The sequence below is a fragment of the Cyprinus carpio genome, chromosome B4 (genome assembly GCF_018340385.1).
Source record: "Cyprinus carpio isolate SPL01 chromosome B4, ASM1834038v1, whole genome shotgun sequence".
NCBI classification, from domain to species: domain Eukaryota; kingdom Metazoa; phylum Chordata; class Actinopteri; order Cypriniformes; family Cyprinidae; genus Cyprinus; species Cyprinus carpio.
This window is the reverse complement of record NC_056600.1, coordinates 4,787,968-4,805,556: the sequence shown is the minus strand read 5'-3', so window position 1 is coordinate 4,805,556 and position 17,589 is coordinate 4,787,968.

The following is a 17,589-nucleotide window of genomic DNA, read 5'->3' as shown; positions in this document are numbered from 1 at the left end:
AAGAAGAGATCTGACCAAGGCATTGATGGATTTCTTGTACACAGTCTTGCTTGAAAAGAGAACACCCAAATACACACCTTGTAGAGGTTAAGGAGTACAGCTGGGAGCAGCTTACTGGATAATTTATCTTTCAGCATAGTAATTAACCCAGAGAGGGATTGAAAGCACAACCACTTTCCTTCCCATCCTTCTTCCATCGCTCTATCTCTCCTAATTACTGAACTGCGTCTCTCGCTCTCTCTATTTGGGGTATTATTCATATTGGTCTTGTATATTATTCCTGGCACCTGCACATGATTCTAATGTGTGTGTATGTTGGCTCACAGCATGTCTCATCACTCTCTGAATCACTACACTGGCCTTCTTTCATTCATATTACAGTCTGTCTTTGAAGAGTTAACATTTTTTGTCTTCTTTAAAAGGCCTAAGATGTATCTAATTCTACAGCTGCAGATAATTTAGTCTGAACTCAAGGTTGCATAATAGGTTTTCTAAATTTTAGAACCTGAGATAAAACTCTTCATGCCAAAAACCACAAGATTTCATATGAGACATATGTTTGCTTGACTGATTTTCTGCACGTACTTTGTCAGTGTGATGACACGTCATTTAGGAGAAGAGCTTGTTGTAAGTGCATCATCGCTGCAGGTGGAGGGAATCTCTGCTTGACAACTTCTTAATTTAGAGTTTCTTTATCGGAGGCCTTATCGTAACATCTGGTGAGCTTGTGCAGGGTGGTTTGGCTACAATTTGTTTTTCAACTGACTGTCTTAGCAGTAGTAATGGCGCCTATAATTTCACAGTTGTGGTTGAATGAAATGTGTGTGAGTAAAGAGAGACCTTTTTCATTTACCAGTGTAAATCCATCAGTCACACACAACAACAGATTAAAGTAATTATTCTAAACTCATTTTAGTCACAATTCAACCTAATTCAGCTCTTTTCCAGTGATCTCAGCCATCCAGGAGCTGATACAACACAGTCTGGTCTTAATTAGATAGTCATCTAATTAGTCAGCTTTAATTTGAGTGCAAATTGCTATAAGTGTGATTATACTATAGATTTGCTGACTTGCACAATCATTTGTCATATATGTTTTTATTTTGAACAGAAGTCCATTTATATATAAATGAAAGATCATGATTTCTACGACTTGCACATGATGTCACCACAGAGCAGCGCCACGAATATGATCTTTCTTGTAACCATATGGCTTGGACCTCAGTGTCATGACTGCACCTCTATAAACACCAGCTCTCATCAAAAGTCAGACCATCTTAAAACAATCCAGATCACGAGAATGGGTTGGGTTGTACAGGCAAAGAGTTGCACTGATGATTAGACAACAAAGCAGAAGCAGAAAGGAAAAACGAAGACCAGCACAAATTAAAAAAGGGGTCTTTCCAAACATGTAGACTGGAAAAGTAAATGTTTGGAGAGGGAAGAAAGAAAAGTGAGGTCGTGACTCGCTCAGTATTTACAGCTCCTCACGGTTGCTGGGATGCAAATCTCTTAATATGCACTGTGGGTGAATATATATACCTTAAAACTCAGCAGCTAGTCCTACAAAGAGATGGAGATGTGAAAGTGGAGAGAGGACATGAAATAAGAGAGGTCAGAATCTCAGAAGATCAGAGAGAAAGTGTCCCATAAGCCCCCTGCTATGGAGGAAATGAATGTTTGGGTTGTGACGGACGTGTAGCTGAGATGGGGGGTCACCTCTGACTGACTCTTTATCGCCCCAGCACTGCATGGGATGTTAAATTAGATGGAGAAGATTTAGAGTGTGTTTGTGTGCCTATACAGTATGTATATGGTATACATAACAGGGTTCAGTGTACAGAATGAGCTATTTTGGCAATCATGCAAATTGCTGTTAAATGTGCCATTGCAATGCAGTCTAATCTCAAGTTTAATCAAAGTCTAATACATTCTGCACAAATAAACCAAAATGACTTGCCCTGAGCTCAGTGAAAAAAATAAATGTATAGAATTTGTTAAATACTGAAAGTAATTGATAAAAATAGTCATTTTAATTCATTGAAGTTTTTATCCATAATTATTGCATGTGCATGTTTATGTTTATTAGGGCTTTGGGCCAATTCCAGAAAGGTGTCCTGCTTTGTGCCTGTCATGCTGATTATGTTACATGCTAATGTCAAACTCTTTCGGAACCAACTGTAGGTTGAGTGACCGACCAAAGTGCTATTTAATTGAAGCAGTACTGAGATTGAATTGATGCACAAAGTACACTGAGAGATAAAAAAACAAATATTCAAAATATATGCAATAATACTACATCAAATAATAAAAGGTATACATATGCACACACATAAATATACATCCATCCATCCATACACTGATATACACTAAAAATAGAAAGTTATGAAACATGCAAGTGCAGTTACAAAATATTTTTATATATATATACAAAAAACATTCTTCAGGAAGTAAAAATTGGAGAAGGAAATGTAATTACCCAACTCTTCAATTGTATTCTGACCAATATCACTTACAGTAAGTGCATCACAATGTTGCAGTTTCGGAGCTCATAAGTAGGAAAGTGCTCTAAGTTTTGACTTGTCAGGTACAAATACATTCAAAGTGTTTGATTACAACATTTGTTATGTTTTATTGGGTAGTAAAAAATGCTACTACTTAATGTTACCACTAAAGGTGACTAAATATTGTGATGTTGCTGTTGAATGAAAGAGATGGGAAATAAACTTCCAAAACTGGTCACAGACGGCCACTGTTGAGCTTGAAAGGAAAATGACTACCATGTCTTTTTATTTTAGCTCTATTGCTGGTTTTCCCTTGAGGGCTTCAGTGATTGATTAACGAGTGTTAGTGGTAATTATAGTGCAGTTTCAGTCTAGTGAATGAACCTGTGACATTTCTGCTGTCTGTTTAGGAGAACAAACACAGGCTGTGCACTGCTTCTCTTTTTTTCTATCTCCATTATTTAATTTTAAGCCCTAAAATACAGTCTGCAATGACCGGTCTTGTCCGGTATGTTGTTCTCTGTTCTCTATGTTGTTTGCATGTACCTATCTTTTCATTTTGGCTATTTGACTCTTTACATTTAAAACTTGCGCAAACAAGCAAAGAAACCAGTCTGAGCTATATTTGAGAAACCAAGGAAAAAGGAAGGGCAAATAGACAAAAAAGGAATGACAAAAAGGAAAAAGAAAGGGAGGAATGGACAGGAAAACAAATGACTTGGCAGGAGAGATTTGCTGCTGTGGTGGATTTCTGTTCTCGGGTAAAAAGAAAACAGAAAAGAAATGAAAATCAATTTTATATTGTATCTCTCCTCACAATCTCCCATGAAATACTGATCATCTCTCTCAAGGTTTTGACATTGGATTGTGTCACTCTGACACGGATATATTTGTAAAGAAAGAAAGAAAAAGTTTGCATTGTGAAAATATATTAAAATATGTATATGATAACCTGTTTCACAACCTATAAAATATAATTATACTAATAAAAAAAGTAACACTTTATTTTAAGGACCAATTCTATTAACTAGTTGTTTATTAAGATAGGCTGTTTATTATTCTTATAAACCACTTACTAATGCATTATTTTAGATCCCTTAACCCTACCCCATATAAATGAACAACTACCTTACTATTAATAAACAGCAAATTAGGAGTTTATTGAGACAAAAGTTGTAGTTAATATTTCATTAATATGGAGATTCGGTCCCCAAACTAAAGTGTGAGCAAAAAAACTATTAGAATCACCACTGACAATAATAGAGATTACAAAAAAAAGAAGCATACAGTATGCTTGATATTCATTACCAGATTATACTTTATTTGCTTTCCTTTGATTTTTAAGGTGAAATGTGCATGGTTTCAGGTTCACCATAGTGTTTCCATAGAGATGGTAATGACCTCGAGTAAGATAGATAGAACGTGAGAGAAAGAGAGGGGAAATAAGAGTGATGAGGGTGTCTAAAGTTAATGAACTTTTTAAGTGCCGTACATTAACTGCAGGTCAGTGGAGTCTGACGCCGTGGAGGGGGGATGCAGGAGAGTGCTGGAGCTTTGTGGGGGAGAAAAGGTCAAGGCCGGAACGGATGGAGAGGATGGCGAAGGTCAAATGCTGGGGAGGAAAAGACAAACAAGGAGAAAAAAGAGACAGAGAGAAAGGGAGACAAACACAAAAAGAGACAGAGAGGGATGGGTTGAAGATGGCCACTAAATCAGGAGCAATCTGTGGTTACAAAGACAGCAGCGGATTTAAAAGTTTCCACACAGTCTGTACTTTCTTTTGTGTTTGTAGATAAAGGACTTACAATAAGGGAAAATAGAAAGGAGGTGATGGGGTGCAATTTCCTGTTTCCAAACATGCATGATCTGGCATGAATCAGATTCCCACTTTTTATCACAGATCCAAGTATATTCCCAGCCGTATTTGAGTATTATACCAGCAGACCAATTATCACACAAGCAAGTCAATCTGTTTATTTTATCAGCCCATATAGCTACATATCATACCACAGTTCAGCTCACACAAGATTGGCTTTGTGCTAGTGTAGTAGATCCAGCAGATAAAAAGACCTACTTAATCAAAACTCAAGGGAAAATAAGGACATTCTGGAAACACGACCGGTTTAGACCAGCACGAGCACAGTATGACAAATTATGACACGCCATGATAAAAGTGAGCCAATGAGGTATGAGATATACCAAGATAGAGTGGGAAAAACCATGCCGTGTGTATGTGATGTGCCTGTGGCTGTAGTATGTGTGTGTGGTTTTATGGCTATAATTACATTAAATGACTGGAAGAGCCCATTTCCCCTCCGGTCCTTAACACAAACGTTGTGTGATGGAGAGAGAGAGAGGGGTCGTGATCACTCGCAAACTCACTCACTCATGCTAGAGTTATTTTTGCACTAGTTTCCAGTGCTGTCGCTATTTATCTGTGATCACGTCTTTATCATAGCACTCTAAGTTTCAGTTTACAGTGAAGTCTGATGAGGTTGCTTTACACTTCTTGTGGAGGAAAATTGTTCAAGACAAGAAATCCCAGGTGAATAGGGTAAAAAATTTAACTAATAGATATCACCATACTTTCCTGGTTGATGGAGTTGTTTGAAAAGTTGTGTTTATATATGCAAATGATGCATCTAATTAAACATGCACAAATTTGCATGCATTTCCAGGAATCTGAATACATTTCATTTTGTTGACCTATTACAGTTAAAAGATTTTAAAGAGGGGAAATTTGGATCTCTCTTTTTAATACATAACATACAAAAATAAATGCATGCTTTAATAAATAAATACATTTTCACCATGTTTTGGCAATAAAATCAGAGAAATTATTTATGAACAAACCACTCTGAAATTTGGAAATAAATTCATGGTTTTTTTTTTAAATACATTTTCTCTGTGTTTTGGAACTCATTTTGAGAAAAAGGCCTATAAAGATATGCATTGTAATTGAAATCTGCAGATGCAAATAGATAAAGTACAAAAAAATAAACACTTAAAAAAGTCTAAAACAATATTATGAAAAGACAAATATCCCAAAATTGAACAGTGCATGAAAAAAAAACATTGTTTTGCCTTGTTGTATCTTGCCTTAAGAGGTTGCACAACTTATTACTTTGCATTAAGAAAGTTTTCATGTTGATTTTTTTAAGAAGAAACTCTGGGGGTTGGTTTGAAATTGGCAATAAAACATATAGGTTGTTATAAACGTGTTTTCATTCATGCATCTTGTTCAACTCATAATCCGCTTATTATAATAACGTGAAATAAACAGTAAACACCCCCACCTCCATCACCAGCCTTGCAGTTTTACTGCATTCGCACGAATATGATTTGATGTCAGTTAACCCTAATGCAAACACACAAATCAGAGCTGCGAAGAGTGTCTGCACTGCTTACAACAGCTTTCATTTGCTAATGGGCTTCTGACCCAGAACCAGCGCCCACCTGTCGCCACGGGCAACCAGACAGCAGGCTCTGATAAGGTTCTGCAGGCCTACGAGTGCAGTTGTTTCAGGCCGGGGCACTGATTCACCACACATGACCTGTGGAGACGCCGTCTCACTATGGACTGAACTGAGCATGTGCTGTGATTGTTTTAGGTTGATTGTTGTTGTTGTTGTTATATCAATTACAGTCTAAATTGTGATAGATGTGGCATGGTTATGGCTTATTTCACACTTTATGTGTAGGGATGTTTACTATGGTTTATAATGATTTTGTTGAAAGGTTCAATTTAATAGTTAACTCTTTCCCCTCCAGCATTTTTTTATTCTATCTTTATGCATTCCTTTTTTTAATCATCACTTTAATGTGGGTAAGTTTTTTTTTTTTTTTTTTTTTTTTTTTTTTAAATGCAGTATTTTGAACAAAAAGCTGAAAAAAATCATATTTTGTTCAAAGACTACATCCTGATCGGATTCAGAGCGATGATCAAACATAGTAGATAGAGTAGTAGTAGTAGTAGATCACTTCCATTAACACCCCTAAAGCTTGCAAAGTCCTAAATCACTTCCTGGGTCGACATGTCCTTCTGTAAAATTTGATTTACATGCTGTTTTATTACATATGCATCTGCACAAAAACAGAGCAAAGATGGAAAAATCCCATCAATGGCAGAGAAAGGGTTAACAAGACAGATTTCTAAGGAAATTAGCAGGCTAGCTATAACGTTATATAACTGCACCCTTTCACCTCACCACAGTTTTATTCCTGCTTTTCGTTAATCCTCCTTTTTTTTAAGGACTCTTTGACCTTGATGCTCTTTCTCTTGTCTGTCTGCTTGTCTCTTCATCTTATCTAAACTCTTTGAACCCTTGTTATATTCTTTGGATTAGTGCAGTCAGCTGTGTTTGGGTGAGAGTGTGAGAGAGTCAGGTTCAGTAGCGACGGAGTTCATCTCATCCCACACATACTATCTCTTTCCAGGTTTTTTTCCCAACTCTGGCATTCTGCCTATTAACCATCGCTCTGCCTGCTCTGTGCCATTCATAACTTGTGAAGTGTCTCTGGGAGCGAGAATGTGCCCATTCACAAGAGCTCTTGTGTCTTCCTTTTATTCACATAGTGCAAGAAAATGAGGAGGAAGGTCTGCATCCCACAAGTCACCTATATTCTTAAAAATCTTCAAGAAACGACTAAAAACACATCTCTTTCTTCTTTATTTGACCCTCTAACTTTAGCACTCGCTGTTCTAATTCTATTTTATCTATTAGTTTTCTTTTTTATTTAAAAAAAAAATTCGATGCCATTGAAAAACCATTTTTGGTTCCCCAAAGAACCTTTCAGTCTGTGGTTCTTGAAAGAACCATGATTTTCTTAGTGTTAAGATCGTTTTAATAGTTTAAAGATAAATAATCTGAACCAAAGGTTCCATAGATGTTAAATGTTATGGTGACCCAGTTATGCACAACACAGCAGAAAAAAGTTGCAACACAATGAAATTAGCACAACACAATGGAAACAAGCCGCAACCCAACAAAATTAGCACAACACAACGAAATTAGTCCAATGTGTTGTGTTATGGAGATTTCATTGTGTTGTGGAGATTTTGTGTTGTGGACTACTGGTTCGCCGTAAATCTTCATGAAACCTTTTTTTTTTTTTTTTTTTGAAGAGTGAACAGTTGTGCAGAGGTACACAGGTGTGTAAAACTATAAAGGTTCTTTTGTGCAAGAAACATCCAGCATGTCTGAACTGCAGGATCAGTTTCAGCATCAGATCGCGTCATGGTCTGAACGCCTTTCTGCACTCCCTGACTTCTGTGCTGAGTCAACAGGGGAGAAACTTTGAAGTGAGGGCTACTTTAATGTGTAAAGAAACCACATGTTTCTATTTGGGACATTAATATATGAGTTGGAAAGATGTTTCTAGGAGAGAAACAACATGCTACGTGCAGAAGGGAGTGAAACTGTGACACCCGTTAGGACATTCATTATCACACACTGCACAGCACAGCACACATATCCCATAGAGAAACGTTTACACTGACAGTGATTAAAATGATGCAGGTCACAAAGTCGCTGTACTGTTGGTATTCTAGTAGGTTTCTGTATCCTACTATATCGGGGTCAAGTGAGCTCCTGTCCACACACCCATTTATAGTCAGAAATGGTCATCAGTAGTAATTGTTTCCTATTAATTCTATTTCAAACGTTGGCGCTGTCTAACCATAGAATACAACACATTTTCGGTCTGAAACATCAACGTGGTTGAGGTGGTTTCAGCATTGCTTGTTTAGCCTTTCTGTCTTTCATTCGCATGGTAAACTGACTACCCTTGAAAACACAGGTTTTGTGCATTTTTGTCAGCACTTCTCTGTGGCATGTCAGCAGCACTGGTGTGGTGTGTGAGTAGGGTGGCTGTGTGGTCAGAACCACTTCCAGTTGTGGTCGTGGGAGGATGCAGTTTTCTCGTAAACGCACTGTATACACTCTCTAAACAAATATGTACACGCGTAACTGTGTGTCCGGTGGTTAAACATCTTTATCTGTCTCTGTTGATTAAGAATATTCCGATATTTTGGAATTCAGTACTGTTTTGTTTATGCATGTTTCATGTAAAAACAGTTGCCATTGCCTGATTTGTCAGTAATAGATTTGCACTTGTTTCTAAATACACTGCAAAAAATATTTTTTTTAGATAGCATTTTTTTTAGAATACTCTTTTTTTTTTAGATGCATTTACTTGAGAAGCCAAATAACTGACTTAAAGGGGTCATATATATTCCGCCATGATTCCAGTTAGAAGCGAACATATATGTTCACTTTAAAGTGCATTGAAGTGTGAGAGACGTGAATTTGAATTGTATTTATTTACAGAGGTATATGATGTTACACTTGTCCATGTGTGAAGAAATTGTGCAGCGCAAATCCGTGAATGAATGTTCCGAAGTGAAGTAAACTTCAACAGATTTCCCCTGCTCAGGGAGTAGGGAGCAATGAACACTATGTAGGGACCATGTCAATGGGAACACAGTTCATTCACGGAGCTCACTTCTAATGAGCTGATTATCTGAATCAAGTGTGTTAACAAAGAGAGACGTGCAAAATATGCAGAGCTGGGGGGTGCGAGGTCTGGAATTGAGAAGCACTGGTGTAGAGTAGTGCTTGTTTTTTGTCGTTTCTCTGATCACAAATGGATACATGGTTTTATGTTTACGTGGCATGATGCAACGCAACGCTTAAAAACACAGTATAACACATTATAATCAGTAATTATGTCCCCACTGGATGCAACAAATGCCTCGTTTGTAATGGGTTTTATTGTTATTGTTTTGTCATGCCTGTGTTCTGATTGGGACACGCGTGCCATTACATCAAGGGGCATAACATTTCCGTCACATGCTTGAGGCATACGGCCAATCACAACGCACTGGATAGTGTATCTTTGTTAAAAAAAACAATGCTTTTCAGAAAGGCAGGGCATAGAGGAGAAACAATAATGTTCAGTATGTGGAAATTAATGTATTTTTTTAACCATAAACCGCATAAACACATTTCATTACACCAAATACACAAATTTATGTTCTTTTTAGCAGCATCATATGACCCCTTTAAAACAATGGGATAACAAAAAAAAAAATCTTAATTCAAAGGTAAAACTAAAAATATTCTTTTTCTTACCCCATTGTCAAATATTTTTTTCTTGTTTTAAGAAAAAAAAATCTAAATTTATATAGATAGATATAGATTTTTTTTCAGAAAACAAGACAAAATCTTAAGTTATTTTGCTTCAAGTAAATGCATCTTTCCATTTTTTTGATCCTGACCTGAATGAAGCATATTCCTGAAAAGGAAGTTTGAGGTTTTTCGCACTGCTCTGTTATTTCAAGCATACAGAACAGGTTGTTGATAGAGGTCTGTTTTTGTGTGTTTGTGTGCATGTGGTGGCGTGTTTGCGGTCGCGGCTCACCTCTCTGGCTAACCGCCTAACAACCGTGATCACAGCAGCGGCCTAAAGCGTCTGATATATAAAATCCCTCACATGTAAATTGTTCATGGCAATGAGATTAAATGGAGACATTTTCCTAAATCTCCTGCTTCTTTGATTTTTCTCCTGAGGACTCTCACGTGTCTCCTCTAGCATTTCCAAAGAAAACTCAACCATGCTAAGACACTGAAGTCTGTGATCAAAGCCGGAGATTTAAATATGTCAAATTCCAGTCAAATTATTGTGTAAATCAAATGATCTGACTTACGCGTCCACATTCATTTAACATTCTCGTACTCCTGTTGTATGTCAACAATTGTCTATTTTTTGTTACTTTTATGAATTTCTTTAGTTATTTTAAGAACATTCTTTTATTTGACTAATAGAGAGATGAAAAGAACACAGACTGGAAAAAGAGCAATGATGAGACAAGGCCGGAGGCAAAGAAGCATTAGATTAGAAAAAGGCAGGCTTTGAGAAGAATCAAATCAGTCAAATGACTTAAATGAAAGCATTGATGCAGCATTCTGTGGTATACTGTATCTGACTCCCAATCCTGGACTCTCTCCAGCTCTCTCTCTTTGATTACAAGTTCTCAATGACAGCTTTCACCTCATTCTCATTTGTCTTCCCACACAAACACGCACACACAGACCAGGACGTCCCACAGAACAAAGATTAAAAGTGGGCTAAGAGACGTATCCGTCACAGACCGCATGTGATTGTCTTTTTGTGGAGGCGTAACCTCTGTAGTTATATTTTCCATCAAATCAGAATTCATTCTTGTGATAAATTTGACTTTTTAACTTGTAGATCAGATGCGAGTCTGAGAAATCTGATTCTTGATCAGTGGCTCCAGAGGATTCTCCGATTTCCGTGTCAAAAGCAGGATGAGCTCTTCACTGCTCCTGCCAAAGCGGGTGGTTTCCCACTGAAGAACCTCTCTGGTTCTTTCTGTTGGTCAGTTACTATCAACAAGACAATCAACTGACAGTCCGTTTACAGCAGATTAGAGATTCATAATGAATTAGGGCCTTGATTTCACTTTCATTCCAAATACAGCAAGAATAGTAACTCAGATAACCTCATGTTGTAGAGCTACACTGAACTTTAACTCTCCAAGTGGTTGGTATTGTGGATTATTCAAGCCCTTTCTGACCACATGAACTTCTCCCACACAGCTTCCACATCCTGAATGTCTCCAGCACTGTAATGCGGTTTCCTGAATGGTCAGTCGTCCACTTAGATCCAACTGTCATAAAATCTTTTACAAAAATAAATCTCTCTAGTATGACAAAGAGGGCCCAATGACCATAACCTACAGTCTCTATCTTTTTCATAAATGTATATTTCAGTCTAAGATTTTGTAATTTACTTACCCTCAAGTCATTTCATACCTATATTGCCTTTGTCTTCTTTGGAACACAAAACGAGAAATAGTGAAGAATGCGAAAGCTGAAAACCTATTGCATTTGGTGTTACTGACGTCAAATCTACCGTTGCACATTTTCAATTTTGGCATGTTTCTCACACAAAGGGATTGTACGGTTTCAGAAGACACTTCTCTTTTTGCTTTCCAAGGAAGAAAGAACGTAATACTGGCTTGGAAGGACATGAGTGTGATTTATAATACCAGAATTTTTTTATTCCTAGAACATTTGCTTTTTTCAAAAGTGCAGCGTGTACTTCTTCAGTTCCACTCTTTTACTTGGGTGGCAGATAATGAGGTAAGAGAGATGTTTGCTGACGTCCCTCCAAGGGTATCAGAAGGGATTGGGACACCTCAGGGTCACTAGAACACACTAAGGGGCCGTTCACACAGAATGCGTCTTAGCATTTAAAACGTTAGATGCAGCGCTGAAGAATGGTTTTTAAAAAGTGCAGCACAGAATGCCTCCTTTGCCATGTTGCTGTCAAATAAAACAGCTGCCATGATATCATGTTCTGATATTGATGAGCGGCACTGCGTGTAAAAATTGAAATTCTTTTAACTTGACACACCGTCTTAAAAATGCAGTGCAAAAGACTCAAGCCCAACAGGCATACAAGTCCATCTAGCATGCGTTTACATAGAAAAAAACAATATAAAAGTAGAGAATTGGAATGAAAAAAACGCATTCTGGGTGAACGGCCTCTAAGATGTGAGTCTAATGAAGAAATAGAGACAGATAAAGAAACAAAGAATAAAGTAGAGAACAACTTGAGAGATGCCAGAAAGAGGCTATTAATGGTGTTTCTGGATATCATAACATCCATGTTTCTCAGACTATTCCAGAGAACTGTAATTGTTAAAATGGCAACTGAGAAAGTAAGAGTGCTTTTTTTGGCCTCCTTCCCAGCATGCGCTAATACACACAGAACTGGTTTAACCCTGATCTGCTGCTTGATTTCTGTGTTCATGGTGATTCTGCTTCAAAAATATTTTTCTAGGGGAAGGCCAGACCATCACAAAACATCCATGGTTAATAGCCTCTTCATCCTCTACTAGTCTTTGTCTGTGATCTACAAAACTGTTTGTTTTAAACTGTTTGTCTGAGAAGTCACACTTCACAGCTTTTTATGCCGTTCCTCAAGTCTTAAATCATTAAACATCTACGCTGTCCTCCACGGAAGACTGATTCACTCAATGTTAAGAGTAAACTTGAATTTAGCTGGTTTGAGTCTGAAAGACTTGTGAGTTCTGGCTGTGAGCGATTAGATGAGAAAGACGAGAAACCCATCAGTGCGATGACGGGCCACCTAGCACGAAGTTTCACCTCGTAAAAAGATCTGTCATTATAGCGGAGGATTTGCCCCAGGAGGTCTTCGCTTTCACTGCCGCTCTGGTGCTGCGGAGACAGAAGCGCTGCACTGTACACACACACAGAGGGGAAATTGGCCCCTGAAATGTGATTCGCACTGTGAGGTAAGGGCTGTCTTTCTCTCACACACACCCCTTCAATGAAACACAAATATATGTTCATAAAATCAAAAACCTTCACACATGAAAACTTCAGTGTCCCACCTTCCCCATCCAAACCTTCCATGTCTTGTTGATCTTTTAGGCTTCAGGCAAAGAAATTCCACAAAACCACTCAAATAATCAACCCTTGTCACACACAAACACAGATTACTAAAAGAAGCATCCTTAGACATTACTTTCAACTGTTCAAAAATAGTCTCTCACACACATTAACCCTTTCAACTGAATGTTAAAGCCTTATTAATACTTGCCAGTCTTTTTGCCAATCAGATGTTTTCTGCAGTTTGACCAGGCCATTGTAGCATTTAGCATATTAGTATGTTTTTTCACAAGAATAATAATGCTCTTTTCCATGCCAAGTCTTTAAGTGTCTTAAGTGCCAAGTCTTTTAAGTTCTTTATGTTAAAGAATGCCTCTCCCTTAGTGCCAGAATGAAAAGAAAAATCCAAAACTTTGAAAATAAGGAAAGTGCTTTTGCTTTGTTTGCTATAGAGCCTGAGCCGGTCTTCTCACATTTTAATAGAATTGTTTTCCCAATCCAAATTGTATGAACTATTACTAACCCTAATTTCTTTACAAACCTGTATGACCTTCTTTATTAAGTGAAAAACAAAAGGAGATCACACCACTCTTAACCATATAACTAGAAACTGTCAAAACCATAAAGAAGTGCTTCAGTTAACCCTTCGCAAAAACCCGCCCCCTTTGTTACTGTTGCTAAGTCTGACAAGCCATGGCACTCTCATGCCACACATCATGTTCTCATGCAGTGAAAAATATATCACAGAGTAAAGAGGAAACTGAAAACACGCTGACAGACAAGACAGAGCTGTTTACTTTAGATATGAAACAAAGTCTCACATTTTAAATTGTCATTTTTTAAATAAATTCAAACAATAAAAACTGTTTTGTTGCTCTTTAATGTGTCATGATGGATCACTGTAGTGCCTCAGTTCAAGTGGCATGTGAACCGATCATCTCTTCCTCTTCATTAGATAAACGTAAGAACATCAGAAGGTATCTTGTTTCAACCACACACCATTTTTCAAGCTTAAGTCGATGTTAATCTACTCTCCTGTCTGGTTTGCTTGTTGAACAAAATGGCAGATTTGGCATTTTGATTGATCAAATTGCCTGTTAATTACACTCTGAAGGGTGAATTAGTGTGCCATATCTTCTAAATCCATAAGACATGAAGTTGTGTAATTCCAGATTTTATGACACCACTTGTAAGTCTTATAAGTGATCTTGGCTTGGTCCTTTTTGGAGCTTGACGGTCTACTATATACTTTCATATTGTGAAAGAGAGCACTGTGAACATTCTCCAAAACATTTCCTTCTTTGTCATTCACATTTGGAAAGACATGTGAATGAGTACACAATGACAGAAATGTCATTTTTGGTTGAATTTTTCCTTTGATGTGTAAAATGACAAAGACTGGAAAAATGCTGGTATAATGGTGTGACCACGACACATGATGGAGTAACCAGACATGCATTTTTCCACAGGATTTTTAACATTTTTAACCTGAGTAATACTGCTTAAGTTTACTTGAAGATTATAACTTGTTTAATATCTGCCTGTCCATCATTCATAGTCTCAAGACTCGGTTACACTTTATTTTGATAGTCCTCTTTAGACATTCTACCAACTATAAGTAACTTTGCAACTACATGTCAACTAATTATCATTAATTTGCAACTACATGTCTACTAACTCTCAGAGTAGACTTTTAGGTTAGGTTTACGGTTAGTAGAAGAAGTTGACATATTCTTGCAAGGTTTCTCATAGTATGTTGTGGACCCATCAAAATAAAGTGTTAGAAGATATTAAGCAGACAGTCTACTGATACTCTAATGACTGCTAGTTGACATGTACTGTAGTTGCAGAGTTACTTACTGTTTGTAGAATGTCTAAAGTGGACTATCAAAGTAGAGTGTTACCCAAGACTCTCCAGTTCTCTCCTTCCACATGTCTGCATTAGTATTTATGAATCCTGTTGTTGGTACAGAGCCTTCTTCGGGAGAGTGATGATGAGGCCTAACACTGTCAGGCAGCTATGACCCAAACCAGTGAGGGGTTACCAGCTTTACCTTCCAGAAGAAAACAGGGTATGTCTATCTGCCAGAACTAACAAGACTCAGAAATCATGGCTTGAATGTGGTTTTAACCACGGTCCACCCATACAGCCTTGATCTGCACCAAAAGGCACTCTGAAATGTATTCTGGTTAGTAGACTTTTTTCTTATCTCTCTTATGGGGAAGTCGTGGCCTAGTGGTTAGAGAGTTTGACTCCTATCCCTAAGGTTGTGGGTTCGAGTCTCGGGCTGGCAGTACCGCGACTGAAGTGCCCTTGAGCAAGGCACCGAATCCCCAACTGCTCCCCGGGCGCCGCAGCATAAATGGCTGCCCACTGCTCCGGGTGTGTGTGTTCACTGCTGTGTGTGTGCACTTTGGATGGGTTAAATGCAGAGCACGAATTCTGAGTATGGGGCACCATTGGCTGTATGTCACTTCACTTTCACTTTCACTTTTCACTCTCTATTCAAATGCATGTGAACTGGAGGGAAGTTTATTTAAGCTTGTCTGAACAGCACTACTAATGTTATTGGAGGCATCCGCTTTCAAGCGGGAGATTTCAGGCAGTCTTTCAAATGTGTCATGAGTTTGAGTTCAGGTCTGTGCTTGATTTGTTTGCTGGTAATGGTGTGTTTTCTTGTGCATGTACAAAGAATGACTATCTTTTTAAAGTGATTTACCATTTACCATGGCCTTCTGCCTGCCGGGGAAATATAAATAACTGGTAAAAGCATTTAATGTAAGAGCTTGTAATCTATACCCAGTCACTCTTTCAGGCACCAAACCAACAAACTCAGACTGTTAAACATCTATTCTCTTGCAGGGTAGTTCTTTGGAAATGCTGAGATTGAGGTACTTGCATAATTTCTCAAAAACCTCATGAGTTCCCATAAAATACATCACAGTGTTCATGAAGACCTGCCAGTAGACACGTAGTCCCATCCCACACACAGCGAGAAACATATGCACACTTTAAGACTCACATAGAGCTTTTTTTCATTAGCCAGAATGAAACATCTGCAGAACGTAGCCTCATGGAGTGATAGTGCTTGGAGGTTTGAGTGATTGGTACTCGTCTGCTTTGAAGGTATCCAGCAGATCGGTTAAAGTTACAGATTGAAAACTTCCTCGCGTAACGCCATCTGTAATGTAAAAGGTGATTTAAGTTTGAAGAGTTTACATCAAGGCCCGACTGCCGCCCCCTGCCAGTTTTTTCCAAACAGTTACATCCATAAAGATCCTTTGAAGTGCCATATGACTTGGTTTTGACATGCTAGTCCATAGAGAGAGTTAAGATATATGTCATGTGTTTACACATGATTGGTATTACAAGTATTGCAAGTTTCCGAAATATACTCTAGTATGTTGTCCTCCCGATGCCAATCTCGTGTATTTCAGGATCTGTTGCTCTGCAGGAACTGCAAGGCCAAAAACACTGTGTTCGTACAGATTGTATTCACAGGGGAATGCTCATTCCTCTTCTCTTAATTTGTCTTAAATATGAGGGAGTGCAAGTTTTTACCAGGTTTCTGGGAAATGTGTTGATGTACGTGCAGCATAGGGCTATGCTCTTTAAGGTTGCGTCGGGTCGGGTAGACGTGCGCTAAACCGCCGCTGCGCACTTGCCACAGCTGGAGGGGTCGAGGGTCACTCGCTCTGCCAGCAAAATGGCAGTGATTTATTGGCCGTTTAAGTTTAATGACTGAATTCATCTGTTTTGTGTCCCGTCCAAGGGTTTTTCTGGATGTACTGGTCAGTGCAGACAAATACAGAAGTGCTGAGGAGAGCTGACATGCCGGGGTTTCTCTGTTGGTCTGGAATACTCCTCACAAGTCTCTTCACTGACAAAATGACTGCTGTGACTTGTTTGGGCCACCTAAAGCGAAATCAGACATTTGTGACAAAGCAACCGTCAAATACAAAGGGTTATGTGAAGAAACATGCTTTGCATATCCGTATTTCAAGTTAAATATTAACACCTGTATTTTTTTCCATTATCTGGAGAACATGTGAGTAGTTCATGTTGATGCAAAAGCCACCCACATGATGCTGGAACGTTGCTGGTGTTTAAGAGGTTTTTTAGTGTGTTGATATGTGGTTTGCACAAGTCAAAAGAGTTTTAATGCAGGTGTGTTTTTCACTTGGGTAAGTTCCCACAAGGCTTAAATCAATCTAATTCTTAGAAAATAACAATTTGCTTGAGAAACTTTTGATATGGCAAACCCCTCAAGGAGAACCCAAAAAGATGTCACCTGGAGAAGTTTCACAGACGTCATGAAAATACAAGGTATGTGTTTTAAGTTTAAGCTCTTCAACAGCAGAGAAAACTTGTCTGCACAGCATTCTAATTTTGTTGCACTGACCTGTATTTTCTGATTGCAATTGCACAGAAAAATTGCTTGTGGTTTAGAACAAACCCCTACACTAAGCAGTTTGCTCTTTACATGCACGTACACAGTCACACATTAATGATTGTATGCGTTTACACTTCTACACTTCTTGTGCAATCAAATGGTGCAAGAAGGTGCAATGCAATTTCCCTGTAATACATATATATATTATTAAGTTGGCTTGAGAAAGTCAGTATCCCCTCCAAGAGGTCT